The 17,740-nt window shown below is 33.5% G+C and overlaps 1 pseudogene; it reads right to left on the bottom strand.

Annotated features, from left to right (window-relative positions):
* Positions 1 to 10,440: 10,440 nt before the first annotated feature.
* On the bottom strand, positions 10,441 to 11,035 carry LOC123801062 (tRNA N(3)-cytidine methyltransferase METTL2A pseudogene; annotated as a pseudogene).
* Between the last annotated feature and the right edge of the window lie 6,705 nt (positions 11,036 to 17,740).

The raw sequence follows: 17,740 nt of genomic DNA, 5'->3' as shown, positions 1-17,740 counted from the left end.
GCTAATATTTTTTTTAAACTCCTGATCATGTTACTTTTCTCTTAAGTGCTTCTGTACATATCCAAATAAGGGCATTTTATTTTTTACTTACTTATTTTTAAAGGTTTTACTTATTTTGAGAGAGAGAGAGAGAAAGTGTGTGGGGAGGGGCAGAGGAAGAGGGAGAGAGAGAATTTCAAGCAGGCATACATCAAGTGTGGAGCCCAATGTGGGGCTCGATCCCACAACCCTGAGATCATGACCCAAGCTGGAATCAAGAGTCGCATGCTTAACCAACTAAGCCACCCAGGCATCCCAAATAAGGGCATTTTAACAACCACAGTTCCATTATCTCACTTAATATTATTAATAATAATTCCCTAACAACTACTATCTAATCAATATTTAATGTTTTCCAGTTGTTTCAAAATATATATTGCTTTTTATTAACAAATTATGAGATAGTGTTTTAAATAATAATTAGTTAGGAAAATTAATTGCTCTACCTAGGTCAGAACTCCAGTGTCTCTTCAGCTTTGTATTACCTCTGAAATCGTTTTTCATTTCCCACTCACCAGCAGCTGTTCTTTATTTTTCTTTTTGAGTCTAATCCTGTACGTGTACAGTTCAGAATTCAAGCAAGCATTTAAGAGGAACCCCGGAGCAGATTACCAGGGTTCTTTCTCTGTTGTTCCCTCGTTCCCTTGTCTCTGGCCTTGCCCCAGAAATTCCAGCCCCCTTAGTAAGGCAGACCCTCTCAATTTGGCTCTATTTACCTGAACAGCAATTTGTAAACTACTGCCTTGGGAGGCCAAACCATGGAGTCTAGTCCATACTCAAGAATGACACTATTAAAAAAAAACACAAAAAAAGTACAGTGATAGACTCTCTTCAAGGTTATTTTTCTTTGCTTTTTTATCAAATGTCTGGGTCAAGGCCATATATTGTTTACTGTGTTTTATTTTATTTTATTAAAGATTTTATTAGAGAGAAAGAGAGAGAGCACGTGTGAGCAGGGGGGAGGGCAGAGAGACAGAGAATCTCAAGTAGACTCCGTGCTGAGCCCAGGGCCCAGGATCGTGAGATCATGACCCGAGCTGAAACCAAGAGTTGGGTGCTCAACCAACTGACCCACCCAGGTGCCCCTGTTTACTGTGTTTATAAGGAGGCAAGATCCTCTCACCTTCAACTGTTCTGTTAGGCCTGTGAATTTCCATTTATGTCAGTTTAGGATATTTCTATGGTCATACCTTGCCAACACCCACAACACTGTGCAGGTGTATGCAGTTTACATGCATACCTATACTGGATTTTCATCTGCAAAAAAATGTTTGCTTTAATTGTGTCTGACAAATGATGACCTTATCACTTGACACTGGATTAGTTTAGACAGGGTGTGACTTAGTTATAATGTTCAATGTACATATATTATAATTATTTTTGCTATTGTCCTAGAGCCAGAATCAATATATTCCACATGGAACATTAATGCAAATGAGTGAATTACTATTCTGGGATCTTAGCCATGGACATGCAGATTAGTATTTGCAGGAAAATTTCATAAACAAAACCATAGACTAATTATTTCTACACTGTGAAGTAGTTTGTTCTAGTCAATTTTTCAGTTTTAATTTTGTCACTAATATTTTCTAAATTAAATTGGTATACTTGGGGAAAAATGACCTTCTAAAACAGTTTATGAAAGATCCATAGTTTAACCTGAAGTATTAACCAGTTGTTAAATACATTTCTAACTTTCATATTCCTTTTTCAAAAATCCACTTAAATAGAGTAAATTCTCAATTACTCATAGCATTAAGATTTGAGAATAAGAGCAGAATGTTGAAAAATTTTGATTGATAAGCCAAATTGTGCATGTTTAATTGCTATATAAAAATGCATATAGATTTTCATTTTAAAAATACACTTTTATGGTTAAAACAAATAGTATTTGCTTATCCTATGTGCAATTAATGAATGCCAGAGTTAAAAATATTTATTTGATGCAGGGGAGCCATTACAGATTGATGGAGCAAACTGATTTCCTTAATGGAATTGGTCAAACACAAAATAAGTAAATATTTTGAATTTTCCTAGTAACATATATATTGTATATATTATATATAAGAATCATCATACCCAGTAGTGGAATTATTGCATCATATGGTATTTCTATTTTTAATATTTTGAGGAATCTCCATACTGTTAATCACAGTAGCTATACCAATTTACATTCCCATCAACAGTGCATGAGAGTTCCTTTTTCTCCACATCCTCACTAACACTTGTTATTTCTTTTCTTCGGGATTCTAGCCATTCTGACGGATATAAAGTGATATCTCTTTGTGGTTTTGATTTGTCTTTCCCTGATGATTAGCACCTATACATTTATCACAGTATTATTTACAATATCCAAGATATGGGAGAAACCCAAATGTCTACCGACAGATGAATGGATAAAGAAGATGTGGTATATGTACAATGAAATATTACTCAGCTATAAAAAAGGAGGAGATCTTGCCATTTTTGACATCATGGATGCACCTAGAGGGTATTACGTGAAGTGAAATAAGTCAGAAGAGAAAGACAAATACCATATGATTTCACTTGTATGTGGAATTAAAAACAAAACACCAAAACAAAACAAACGAATAAACAAACAAACAAAAAGCAGAAACAGACCCATAAATACTGAGGACAAACTGATGGTTTCCAGAGGGAAAGAGGGTGAGGGGATAGGCAAAATGGGTGAAGAGATGTGGAAGATACAGGTTCCTAGCTACAGAATGAATAAATCATGGGAATAAAAAGAGCAGCACAGGGCACAGTCAATGGTATTGTAATAGTATTTGGTGACAGATGGTAGCTATGCTTGTGGTGAGCATAGAATAACATAGCAAAATGTATAAACTTGTTGAATTACTATGCCATATACCTGAAACTAATATAACTTTGTGTGTCAACTATACTCATATTAAAAAAAAAAGTGAGTTAGAGGAAAGTGCAAGTGGTTATAGGTTGGCAAAAACAAAGACAACAAAAGTAATAGATACAATTCTCTTAACTAAAAATAAAGCACTAAAAAGAAAACAAGTAATAACACAAAGATCATAATGATCTATAGATTAGGATATAATAGAAATAGAAATATGAAGACATTGAAAGAGAATAAATTTGGAAGTAGTATAACTAGTTACAAGTTTTTAAGAACTTCCTGTTACACAGAATACAGGTCTTCTGACCCCATCTCTAGGTTTGTGCATTTAATTAACAAATAATGTCACTTAGTTTTCTGAAGCGTGCAAAGTGAGTATAATATTTGTCTCCTCCATTCAGCTGCTCAAATATGCTTCAGAAAAGCAATAAAGGGTCTTATTTGATGAATGAAAAAAAGTTGAACACAAATATCAAAAAATGTCAGTAGTTAGAAAAAGGAAAAAATCTTCAAAAATAAAGTCTACAATCCAGATTATTTTCTAACATTGAGTCACAAAATGTTTTAAATAAAAACCATTTCTTTGGGATTTTTCCCACTTTTGAAATAAGTTATATATCTTTATATCAGGTTTCAAGACTGTTGAAAAAATATTCTGGAAACAAATCCTTTGCCAGATAGATCATTTATAAATATGTCCCAGTTTGTATCTATTTTTAAAATTCTTTTAACAATATCTTTCATATAGCAAATTTTAAAAATTTTATGAAGTCCAATTTATCATCTTTTTTCTTTTATAGGTCATGCTGTTAGTATCATGTCCAAGATCTCTTGTTTAACCCCTGGACACAGAGGCCTTATCAGTGAAAGAAGCCAGTTTCAAAAGGTTACCTAGTGTATATTTCCATCTATATGACATTCTTGAAAAGACAGAACCACAGTGACAAAGAAAAGATCAATGATTGTCAGAGGTGGGGAGCGGTATGACTACATGAGGAGTTTTATGGAGTGATGGCAATGTTATGTATTGTGATGGCAGTTAAGGAAACCCTTACATGGTTAAGGCTCATGCAACTGTGCTCTTCTTCCAAAAATGTCAGTTTTATGTATGTTAAGTAAAAAAAAAAAATACACAAATAAAAACAAAAATAAAAAAATAATTTTTACCACAGTGTAAGTATATTTTACAAAGATATTCCTGAAAAGTATATGAATGACAACTATCAACAAGAAGACAGTGGTACCGAATTAAAATCAAATCGATCAGGTCACAGACTCTCACAAAAGCACCAGTGAAGACATTTTGTTCTCAAGGGCTCCGTTGGGTCTTACAGATTAAATAAGTTCAGTCATAAATTTATGAAATTAACATATATAATGTAAACACTTCCTTTATTGTCTCACCAAGTGTAGCTAATAGAAACGTTTGTAGAAAAAACGTAGTACTGGTATCAGAGAGTTTCTCAATTATTTTCCTGAAGAAACAACAATAAAAACAAACATGCAAGACTTTGAATTATTATAAAAGAAAAAAAATCCTAAAAATGTGAGTTGAGATATAATCATCCCCTATAACAGGAATTAAATGGTCAGGAATTATTCTCCTCATTTATTTCCTTTGGCTACCAGCCAAACTTACTGTTAAGCAAGAAAGAGAATGATGCTTTATTTTTTTCAGAAAAGATTTAATTAATTTATTTGAGAGAGAGAGGAAAAAAGACAGGGCATGAGCTGGGGAAAGGGCAGAGAGAGAAGGACAAGCAAACTCCTCACTGAGCAGGGACCCCGACACAGGGCTAGATCCTAAGACCCTAAAATCACGATCTGAGCTGAAGTCAGAGGCTTAACCAACCACCCAGGCACCCAAAGAATGATAATTTAGAAGGTGGGTATATACTGTATATTGTAGCTGGTTCCTGAGTGTTCAATAACATAGATTCTTGGGAGAGCAAATCACACAGTCAACAGGTATTTATTCAGTTGTTTAGCTCTTTATTTATTCAATATAGACTGAACCAATCGTAAACCTAGATTAGACTTAAAATTATTTTTCCTTACTGTCATTTGTATTTTCATCTTTATTTTCTTTATTTGCTTCTGTTGGTTTTAACAAATAATGAAGTCAGTGAATCTGTGCAGACAATCCTTAAATGTTAATGAACTGTCTGTTAAAAGAGCACATAAATCCCTCTCCTTCATTTTTTTTCCAGTTGCTGTTAGGTCATTGCCATAAATAAAAAGATATTTTTACTAGGGACTCTTTGACATTTTTAAGGTTAAAAAAGTCTGCATTCTTCAAACAGCAAAGAAAATAGAAAAGCTTCCAAGGATGAAATAAATAAAAGAAGCAAAAAAGTTTTGTGTTGGCAGAATGGTTAAAGAATGTGAATTGTTTTGAATTCATTAGGGGATGAGCAATGATACAAAAATAGGCTGCTAATTAATAAGGAGGGCCGAGAAATTAATGAGTCCAAAATGGCTGAGTTATGGAAACTGTAGAACTCATTTTTTAATAAGAGAAATGAGAGAAATTTTAGGAAATAGTGACAACTTTGCAAAAATTGCTATTGACAAAACACAGGAAGAGGAATACTTGAATATAAGAACATACCCAAATCAGCAAATTTGGATGACTTGTTTACAAGGACACAGAGCAAGTTAGCTGCATAATACCAATCACTGAATCAACAATAATAAAGATGTAAAAATTATGTCAAAACATCTATATATTTAGATACTGTCTTTGAGCCACACTTTCTCAATCCTTTTAGATTCTACTTTCGGTAGTTTGTTTTTCAATGTAATAAGGTCTTTCTAAACTCCAAAATGAATTGGGTACTTCTGTTTTTTCCAGTTTGTCAAAAGTGCAGTACTCGAAGTAAAATGGACCATACTTTTGACTTAAAAGAATTGGATGTTGATGAGAACGAGATAAAAAACAGGGTTGAGAATATTGTTGTTTTTTTTTTTTTTAAGGGGGGGTTCCTCTCTTTTGGGATAGCAAGAAACTACTTGGAATAGATATTTAATCGGAAACTTACAAAATGAGAAGGATCCAACCGTATGAAGTATTGAGGGGACAGCATTCCAGAAGAGAACAGTTATCTAAAACTTGGGTGAAAGCTTTTATGTTCAAGGAAAGAAAGAAGGTCTTCTTGGTTGGATTTTAGTGCCTGGGGTGATAGTGATAGGAAATAAGGGAGATAACTGGGGTTAGATTATGGATGGTCATAACAAATTTGAATAGAAAAAAGTGTAAGTTAAATATGCAATGTAAATATATAATCATCCTTAAACGAAAATCATTTCAGGTTCTGTTTCCACTACAAGAAAACCCAATGGCTGAATAAGTTACATTAACATGGCAGAATGGGTTTTACGAGAATGGACAAAATGATAGAAATAGATTAACTGATAGTATAAAGTCAAAAGGAAGTAACATACACAAATAACCTAAATCCCTAACTAGTAAAATAAACACAGCTGCAATGAGAATTTGGACGAATTTTCCTATGATAACTGTTGTCACAAATCTTAATGCACATTCTTTTTCTTTTACATGCTCTATAATTCACCTATGATGAATAGAAATGTTTTTTTCTATTTTGCAGGAACTTAAGAGTTTTTTTTTAATTAGTATGCTCTTTTCATTTTATTATTACTGTAATAAATATTTTATAGAACTACAAATATGGAGTTGAATTCTAGCCAGCAGTCAGCCCTAATAGATTTTATTTCACTCTGAATCAAAAAAATATAAACGTTTCAGTAATTCCCATTTGGACATATGCTTATTATCGCACTGTTTACTTTTAGTGTCAATCAGGTTAGGCTGGATGTTATTTTAAAAAGCTCAAACCTTGCCCCAAAGAATATTATTTACAGAAATGTTAATTCTGCCACTTTTACAGATACCCAATACACATTAACCCAATAATAGTTGTGATAAATATATTTTTAAAGTTTTGCAGAGTATCTTCATATTGGTTCTTTTACTGCCTCTTCTTTTGTCTCTTTTATACAGTAACCACCGCTCACAGTATTTCGGGAATGGAAGACACGATGAAAAAAGGGCCTAGGCAAAGACTGAGCAGGGTGAGCTCCAGTACTAATATTTTGCCCTTAAACAGCTGGCTGAGCATGAGAAAGTCATCGAATATAGCAGACGCTCCATGGGGGTGAACTAAAAATCATCATGATCGAAAGTCATAGCAGGTACCTTGTAATCAGGAGCACATTTTTGTTTTCTTCTCAAGTATTAACTCTACTCATTAGCTCTAAGGCCCTGGATGGTTACTTTGCCTCCTTAAACTATGTTTTCTTCACCTGGAAAATAAGGATAGGGATGCATTCTACACATATTTGAGGTAGCGTGCAATGAAGTGCAATGTAACATTATTTTCATTGAAAATAAATGGAATGCAAAGACTCTATTATTCCTCATATACTGAAGTCGCCTTTAAATGAGAGGTCAAAAATAATAACATTAGAACTCAAAACAAATGGCCTCTATACAAGAACCAACCAAACGAAAAGAAACACAATATCTGTTGTCAAGATGCCCCCCCCCCATCCAAACCCACCCTTCCCCCTGCTTTGTGATGTTGGAGCTGCACCACTTAAATCTTTTGCGAGCTCCCACAGTGTTAGGTTCTGTCAGCAGAGAGCAGTGGAGAGACACTTCAAAATGAAGGGCTTTCTCTTCTGCTTCTATTGCTTTCCTGTTTTCTCCTACAGCGTGACATGCAGCAGCTGGCTTCCCAGAAAATACCCCTGGCCGCTGCCTGCATGCTTCCCAGAGACTTTCTACAGCACCCCACTCTGGGCTTCCTCACTTGCTAATCCTGACGTGCTGCAGTTTGACAAAACTCTCTACCACCTGGTGAACCAGGGCCCCTCCCTCTCCAATGGGGTCTGTGTGTTGTGTAGAGAAGAGACCCTCTTTCTTTCAAGTTTCTTCTTTCTTTACTATTCTCTCCAAGCCCTAGAGATTGTGGCTGGTCCCCTTATTTCTATCCCTCTGTGTAGAGTTCGCTCTAGCCTCTTAATAGCTGATTCCCTATTACTAGTTGATAATTCTTTATACAAAAATTATCCTCTTCAGGCTACTGGTACGATTTCTGACTCTTGAATTGACTCAAAGTGTAATTTAAACTTGGTATTTTGGAGTAAGTAACTCTAAGGCACATAGAACTTTACAAATCGGCGATTATAGTTCTTAATACTAAATGCAGCTTCAAACAAATTGAGTTTTACTGGGTAAAAATATATTTGAAGTTTATGACAGATTTCAAAAACATTTCACAATACATTGGAAAATAGTGGAATGTAAAATCTTTGAATGAGTTAGAAATACTGAAAAAAACAGGAAGGAGTATACAAAAAGAATTAAAAATTCTGTTGGAGTTGAAGTATTGGTCCTGGTTTTCAATATGAAGATTTTTGTATATTTTTTGTTTAATTTTCAAAGGTTACATTAATCATGAATAAATTTAGTAATTTTCACATATAGCTAGTATATAAACACACACACACACACACACACACACACACACACATAACCTTAATCCTCTTCATATTTTCTGATTCTCTACCATGCTCTATAAACCTCTTGACAAACTAATCAAATATCCTTTAAATTGATTTATAATATTTTAAATTTGTGTTCCACAGTAATTTTCCATATGTCTCTCATCCTGCAGAGAAACTAATTCCTCTTCAGTTGTTTCATTGTGCTCACCAAATTCTTTTATCTTTTATACCATGAACATAAGAAGTTGATAATTAGAATAAATTAATTTTCTGCTTCTAAAATGAAGAAAATGGCTAAATTGCTTTGTTCTGAGCATTTGAAAAGTACTTGGTATAAATATACATAGTTACTGATAACAAATGCAATGACTTAACTCCCTGGCAGCTTCCCCTGAACCCCAGACACAATGTATTGTCACAGCACAGTGTTAATGAACATTAGCAATTACATATGCAAATTTGGTTTCCATTTCCAGATTACTCCATTTCTTTAAAATCCATTCAACTTAATGTATTTTTGTTTATGTATTTAAATACAAACATTTAAGAAATGATAATTTGTTCAATCCTGTTTTAGGATTTAAGACTCAAGATGAATACTAAATGGACATGTTCTTTGAGTTCCACATTTTTTTTTTCCATTAAGAGTAGGAGGTCTTTTATATGAGAAAAAAGACATGGTTTTATCTTACAATATCTCTCAACATGAAAATATTTTCTATCTGACCACTCAATAGAGAGAAATGCTAAATTTTAGAGAACGGGTTTCACTTCTGGATCAGGATTCTGACTCTCTCATATATCCCAGATATACACATGATTCAAATATGTATCAGACATATACGAAACAACTTAATTCTCCCCCAGAAGACATCTTCTCTTGTTTTTTGGCTAATGGTTGTTGTACAGAGATTATATAAAGGTGTAAAAAAATAATTAAAATATTTTTATACTGAGATACAGTGGTATAGAATATAATTTTTATTTTATTTTTTATTTTACTTTTTTTTTTTTTTTTTGCTAAAAGTGAAGATCCTTTTAATTTCTTAGAAAGAGGTTACTTGGAGGGGGAACAGTCCTTAAAATTCCTCAAAACTAAGGTTAAGGGGGGACCCTGACCAAATAAATACTTAACAAGGATATGTTCTGATGCTCTTTAAAGTGGTATTTTTGAGTCACAAAAATATCCAAAGAAAGATGATTCTTCTCGACATGCTTCTCACTGAACAAGAACTTTATATTCACCTTTGTATGTATCAACTGCATAGTCCAGGTATTTGAACTCTGAAATAATGCAATGAAACTCACAAAGGGCATTTTATCATATATAATCCTTTCATATGGAAATAAATTTTTGATGCCTTTTAAATTCATGATTCCCATGAAAATTTCAGTTATGATAAATTATAAAATGGCAAGAAAGATTCTTTGAAATCTCAAGGTTAGAAAAAAACCTGAGCAAAGTATATATTAAAGGGCTTTACAAATATGAAGCATAATTATTAGAATCTTGATAAAAAGCAATTTTTTCAAGTTCAAGGTTCAAGTCTGAATCCTTGAACTTTCCAACATCAGCAAGACACCATTTGTGACTCTTCTTTTGAAACAGCTCCAACGAGCTCATACCATGTCAGGAGCAGGTGCCTCTCCAGCCAGCACTGGACTGAAGAGGTCTGTGATATTTGCATTGAATCCAAACCCAGTCCATTGACAGCTGTTTCCCTCGGTTTACTTGCAATCGGCGATGCACCAGGTTCTGAACCTTTTTCAGTCCAGCAGTAGTGAAAAGTGTATCCTGTTCATCTTGTGTAGAGAAGTCAACTCTAGCACCATCACCTCTCACATAGAAATTTGCAGGCAGACACTGCCCTTTCTTTAAACGGAAGCTGCGCCATACCATAGGGTCCACAGTCTTGGAGAAAGAAGCATCATCGCTCCGTGCTTCAGAAGCCTGGATAGCCTTCTGCATCTTGTCTGGAACACTGCTGGAGTGCTCAGTAGGTGACAGATGATCCAGGGAACTCATCAGCCCAGATTTCTAGGTGACTGAGTTTCTGAGTTACATTTTCTTCCACAGGAAGCATCTGTGTTTTATGTCCAAGGCTATCTGAAGAACACTGGTGTCGTTCTTCTATTTTTTAAACCAGGTCCATCCGCACTGCTCCAACATTCAGGTACTTCACTCCTCTTGTTCTCAGAGAGCAAATCCTTCAAGTGATTTTGGTTTTGGCTAGCTGCCAGCTCTGGGAATTTGGTAAGAAGCCAATGCCTGTCCTTGAAAAACCGTTTTCGTGGATTGTGTAGAAGTCATTCCAATGTATGTGGGCACTGATTTAATAATCAACTTGCTTCTCCTCCACACTGCTCAGTGCTGTTCTCCTGGACTTTCATCTTCGCAGCCAAGGCCTGCCCTTCCTACCACTCCACCCTGTCCCAGGCATTATGGAGAAGGACGCTTGCTGGATCCCTCAGGAACTGGCTGCAAAGTGCAGCCAGCACACATTCAGCGTAAGGGCGGCCATGACACTGGAGCCCAGATACGTACACAATTATTTTAAAGACTTTATATTCACATGGAAATGTGCTCATAGTATATGGATAAGTTAACAATATTTAAAAGTGGCTGTCATATGGATCATACACTTTTTAAATAACAGTAGAAATTTAGAGGGATAATCACTAAAACTCATAACAATTATCTCTAAGAGCTGGTATTACAGAGCAAGGATATAAAGATGATTTCATTTTCTTACTTATGCTTTTCTTCCTGGTGTCTTCTATTTGACATGTAATATAGTCATGATAAAACAAAATAAAAATTATTTCAATTTTGAATAAAAACTGAAAATGATGCCAACATCTATAGCTTTGTATTACATGGCTTTTAAAAAATACATGATGTTCTCAAAGAAGTAAGCAATGACACTCATTTTTAAAATAAATAGACATGTCATTTGAGGAATCATTTAGCTCAACTCCGGATCCTTAGCACTGGTGGTGGAGGGTACGTTGGTCACAGGTATCTTATTTTGATGGATTTTATCAGTGTAATCAGTGTGTATAATATATAAATATGTTTTTATTATGTAAATATATGTATACATTTATATAGAAGGTTTCTCAAAGAACCACCTCCTTAGAGATTTTTCAATTTCATTTAGAAATAAAATGCCAGGAAATAAACTCATACAAAAATAATTTCAGAATTGAGGTCAACTCAGATGTATTCCAACTAAAGTATAGCTATTCCCCCAAGATCATACTGCTTTAAAGAAATTAAAATGTTCTAGCTAACTGTACTCTCATATAGTGAAGATGATAAATACACTCCAGTTCTGTTCAAATTAAAAAAATCAGATGGTTAAAATATATACAATTGTATATTTTCTACTATGCTATAATTTTTTGGAAAAGTTATATTGAATTTATCTCTTATCTAAATTTCTTGTATAAAAAGCAAAAGTAAAAAGAAAAGTGAGAGGAGTTAATGGTAGTTATTGTAATAATGGCTTTGCTCAGTCCCAATATTCCTTGTTTTTATTATTTAATGACTCATCCTGAAATTATGCTGAATAAATAATCAGGCACATGCACTAACTTTCTCATTTAATCTTTATTGTTTGAAAACCCTTACTTGTATGAAATAACTCATTTTTAAATGGTCTTATATTAAATTATACTTGAGTATACTTTAAAGAAAAATTATTAAGCCAAAGAGTAAGACTGGAACTCTAATTCTGATCCAGAGTAATAAAATATCATAGCATACTGATGTAGAAATGAACCTAAGAGATAATATGAAAACAACCAATTTTCGGCAATGATCAAGGCAATACCTGAAAGTTATGAAAAAAATGATTAGGAATGTAGAAAAGCTATAATTGCAAAGTAATATTTTTAGAAAAAAGTATTTTCAATAAGACTATAACAGTGTGACAGTAAATCTTACCACCTTGAAATAGCTACCATCAATATTTTGGTCAATGCCCATGAAAATATCAACATTCATGAACATACCAGAATACCAATTTGTATACATTTTTTTTTAAAGATTTTATTTATTTATTTGACAAAGATAGAGACAGCCAGCGAGAGAGGGAACACAAGCAGCGGGAGTGGGAGAGGAAGAAGCAGGCTCACAGTGGAGGAGCCTGATGTGGGGCTCGATCCCAGAACGCCGGGATCACGCCCTGAGCCGAAGGCAGACGCTTAACCGCTGTGCCACCCAGGCGCCCCCAATTTGTATAAATTTGATCAAACTCTAAAATGTTTTTTCTGTGACTATTTTGTCTAAATAACATGTATCATGGCTATCATGTATGTGTACCTATATGTATGTGTAAATGTATGTGTATATACTTGTGTGTATACACCCACACCCCCACACACACGCACATACACATACCATATGCTATTGTCAAGCTCTACTCTTGAAAACAAGATGGATCTTTCTCTAAGAAAGTGTGTGAGATGTCACTCTCATTCACACAGGGTATTTTGAATCTTTATATCTTTATCAACCTGATAGGCACAAAATGTACATGATTGTTGTTTTTGTGTGTATTTTTTGGATACTGGACATTGTTTATTGGGCATGCTTATTTTTCTCTTGTCAATTCCATTGATGTAATTCGATTTTTTTTAATACAAAGCTGATCTTGTTTATTTTGATTTGATTTTTTTTGTAGTAGGGCAATGAAACATTTCTCTGATCTGTATAACATAATTTTCTTGTTTATTTTGTCTTTCAAATGTTTACAGCATTTTTAATGTTATTTAAAGTTTTAATTATTTGCATTATGTTTTAAAAGTATACACAGATACCTTAGATTGTTTATCAACTTATTTTGTATTTTTATTTTCGCATTCAGTTACTTATTATCTCAATATTGTGTGTGTTGTGCTTGTAATGACCTAAGGATGCAACTTTTGTGTGCTTTGAATGTCTGTGTGAATGTGATTAACAAATGATGCACCAATTAATTCTATATGATTAACTCATCCATGTTTTCCTCCCTGTTTTGATGTCAATGCAATCATTATCATACATGTGACAGTATTTCAGAATTCTTCATTTTTTCTATTTGACTGCCTTCCCTTACACCAGTATGTCTTTTAAATATTGCTATATTCATAGTCTTATCTAATGTCACTGTGGATCGACCCTGCTTCAGCCAGTGGTCCATTAATCTTGTGTTTTGTTGTTGTTGTTGTTTTGTTTGTTTTTAGTTTTTAGGCTACCATTGCATAAATATTATTTTTCTACCTTACTATATACACTTCATAAGTGTTTTGTCAAATTACAAATAAAACCATTTTGAGCAAATACATAAATTTCATTGTAACTAACACCTTTAAAATTAAGAATATGTAATTGCCATAATAAAAATAAGATACATAACTTTGTTATGTGATTTGTACTAGAGATTATACAAATAAAATAAAAGGCTGTGAACACTGCTTAATGGAAAAATTTAACTTAGAGTTGTCTTTGTTGAGCCCATACATAAAGACTTCATAGATAACAAAACAAACATTTTAATAAGAATAGGGATAGAGGGTAAGATAGTGATTGAGGATTAAATAGGAACAAATACTAAAAACACACACATTCACACACATTCACACACACACATATTTCCTATTCTCAATTTTAGTGACCAATTTACCTATGTCTGATAATCTCTGAAAATAAGTCTCAATGTCCACAGATAACATAAATATATTATATACGACACATGCAAGTTTGTAACATAAGAATGTATGCATATATACTGGAATATGTAATAGGAGTACGTAAGTAGGCATGTACACGTGTGTATGAGAATATACACACATGCATATATACACACACACATATATAAACACATATGCACATTTTAGAGAGAGAATGAGAGAGAGAGAGAGAGAGAATTTTTTCTTAGATGAGGATAAATGAGTAATGAGAAAGACTTCCTTTCAGGACATTGCTCATTATTATTTATGCAACTCATGTAGTGTTTATGGTATAAAAATGTGCAATGTCTCCAATTTTGTATATGAGTATAATATTGATCAAAAGAGGAAAAAAAAAGTAAGTAATTCTGAGCTCCTACTCCAATTCTTATAATCATCAGTTGGCTTTTTTAGATCCCTGCCATTTTATAGTTTCCAGAACAAGCTGGAGAAATATGCTCAGAATTACCTTCTGTTTTTAAATTCCTCAATGTAACAAGGCATATATTTTAGCATTATAGAGGATGCACAAAAAATTATTGAGTTCTGAATCTGACATCAGACTATCTGGCATGGGCAAGTTACTTAAGCTCTTCCTGACTTTTTTCCCCATTTGTAAAGTTAGGGTTATAAAAACTAGCCTTTATAATAAAATTACAATTCTAGACCCTGAAAAGGATGAAAACCAATTTTATTTTTGTAATATATATCAACAACCTCAAAGGGAAAAATAGAGAACATTCTTAACCTCTTTTTTTCCTTCCAATCTGACAATGTTCTATAATTTTATGAAATAATACATATTTTTTCAATAAATGGGAGGATGAACTCAAATGATTTATGTTGTCATATTTAGCTATTTGTTGTAGGATATACTAAGAAAATAAGAATATTAAATTACTCAAAAATTTTGTAACTGGAACCATGGTAAAAGAAAAAAAAAGTTTAAAGTTGTGCCACAATTAGTGTATTTTTATCTTAAATATTTTTGCTGAAATTTCACATAAAATCAATGTAGAGAATCTGTCCTCCCCCCCCAAGTTGTCCAGCAAATTGATTTCATCCAAATAAGCGACTGGTGTGAGAATGAAATGATTTTTCCTATGCATTTCCATTCTTTTTCTTTTCTCTTTTCATTTTTTTTTTAAAGATTTTATCTATTTATTTGTCAGAGAAAGAGAGCACAAACAGGGGAACTGGAAGGCAGGGGGAGAAGCAGACTCCTTGCTGAGCAGGGAGTGTGATGTGACACTCGATCCCAGGACCCTGGGATCACAACCCGAGCCAAAGGCAGACGCTTAACCAACTGAGCCACCCAGGCGTCCCTCCCAGTAATTTTCTATTTGCGGCCACAATATCTCTCCTACTGAAACTATATGTAATATAAGTATTTATTCAGTCTGCACATATTCTGAAGTGTTATGTGTACTTTACGTAGATTTTTGAAAAATTAAAGTTCTCTGTTTCTGCCATAAAAATCAATAATAAAGTAGAAATAAAAATAACAATAAATTAATAGGTATAAAATAACACTTGAATTTGCCTATTTTGAACAGTAAAATTACTAATACTTTCTTGTTAAGATAACCATTATATACAACATTCAATGTTAGTAACATTAAACATGTAATATCTTCTGAAAAGGAGGTTTCTATAAAATAGGAATATTTTATTTCAGGAAAATTGTAGACTTAAAGAAATCAGAACACTACAATGTTTAAAAACATAAAGTTTGGGGAACCTCGGTGACTCAGTCAGTTAAGCTTTGACCTCTTGGTTTTGGCTCAGGTCATGATCTTAGGGTCCTGGGATCAAGCCCCATGTTGGGCTCTGCGCTCAGCACAGAGTCTGCTGCTCCCTCTCCCTCCCCCTCGGCTCGTGCATGTGCTCTCTCTCTCAAATAAATAAATAAAATCTTTAAAAAGAAATAAAGTTCAAGTAAAAGAAAATAAGTAATCATTAAACTATATATCAGAAGCAAGATAAGAATGTAAATGAGACAGTAACAGAAAAAAAAAGCAAGCAAAACAAAATACTATGGAAAGATGAACTCAAAAGTGAATAAAATAGCTGTTTCAAAGTCAAGAGAAGGATGAAACACATAGGATAAGAAACTGCATAATAAAATAGCTTGTAGTAGCCATTCAGTACTGTATGACTGACAAAATGACAATCAAACACATCTAAAAGTCTCAATCAATTTGTTAATTGTAATGTTAGCATCCTTTGGGGAAAGCAGATGTATCATCATTTATGCTTGGTGACACTGTAAAAAGATTGCATCATTGATTAAGAAAATGATGTCAAGAGAAGAATCAGATGAGCCTGTTACCATTAGACTTTACTCCAAATCTGAATATTGAGATTTTTTCTTTTATTTTTTTCGATACTACCCTTTTGATAAGACCTTCACCTGCAACCGAGATCTAAGATAACTTTATATGAAGTATGTTTCTGCTATACTTAAAGGAAAACACTAAAAACTTAGGAGTGGAATTTTCTACTTTTCATTTAAGGGATGCCAAGAAATCTTGGTGACAAAAATGAGGTATTCACAAACTAGGTATTGTCTTTTCCACTTGAAAGCATGAGATTTTTTAATACATTCACACAATTTTAAAAGAATCAATATTCACATATTGTTAAAAATTAAAGTTACCCAGATTTTAAGAAAGAAGTCAAGGAGATGGAAGAGACTGAAGAATGGAAAGTCTAAGGCAGAAGGAAACAGGATGCAGAGGGGAAGGAATTCCAGCCTTACAAGTCAGTATTAGAATGGGAGATGTAACTCTGTAAAGATAAAAATCGATATAAAAATATGCTTCTGCTTCTTGAGGACTTCTGATTTTTCATGGCCAGCGATGTGGAAATAGAAAAGACTAAAAGATATTCATGAAAGGCACAAATAAGTATTTTTCTCCATTGACCTACAGTTTTCTTCCAGTATTGACTTTCATTTCTAAAATTCTCATTATGAGTGCACAGTGGGTCCAATTAGACGTGTGCTTAACGTTCTAGGATCATCGTACAACCGCTGGCACTAAAAAGTGAGGAGAAATGAAATAAGCAAGAATTAAAGGTGGGCATGTCTGAGCTAGATGTGGAGACAGATATACTGGTTTGGTTACCTAGAGCCCTAGTCTGCATGGCCTTTGACTAAATCGTGTAGGTAAATACTTGGTGGAAATTACAGTTTACTACCTTATAACTGCTTTCATTCATCCAGAAGTTCTTATTTATTCTGGGATGTAGTCTGTCAAATTCCAACCTGTCTGATAAGAATAAGAATAAAAACAAAAACAAAACTTAACTGATTGAGAAACCAAGAATGTCTTATAGCAACAATGATAGAAGCAGAAAGTTTAAGCTTGAGGTTTGGGTTGGAATGTATAACTACATTTAACTACTACATGGAGCTAATTTATCTAGAGTAAATAATATTATTTTAAATAATCCTAAGGGAAATATAATAATATTTAATATTTTCTACAAAAATGTGAATTAAGAAATACTGAAAATAAAAATGAATAAATCTGTAGCATGTATACTGTTAGTATAGGTTGCTAGTGAGTCACCAGT

Source organism: Ursus americanus, chromosome 20 (genome assembly GCF_024610735.1).
Source record: "Ursus americanus isolate L20-20 chromosome 20, mUrsAme1.1.p, whole genome shotgun sequence".
Taxonomy (NCBI): Eukaryota; Metazoa; Chordata; class Mammalia; order Carnivora; family Ursidae; genus Ursus; species Ursus americanus.
The sequence above is the reverse complement of the archived record's forward strand: the minus strand, read 5'-3'. Positions and strand labels throughout refer to the sequence as shown.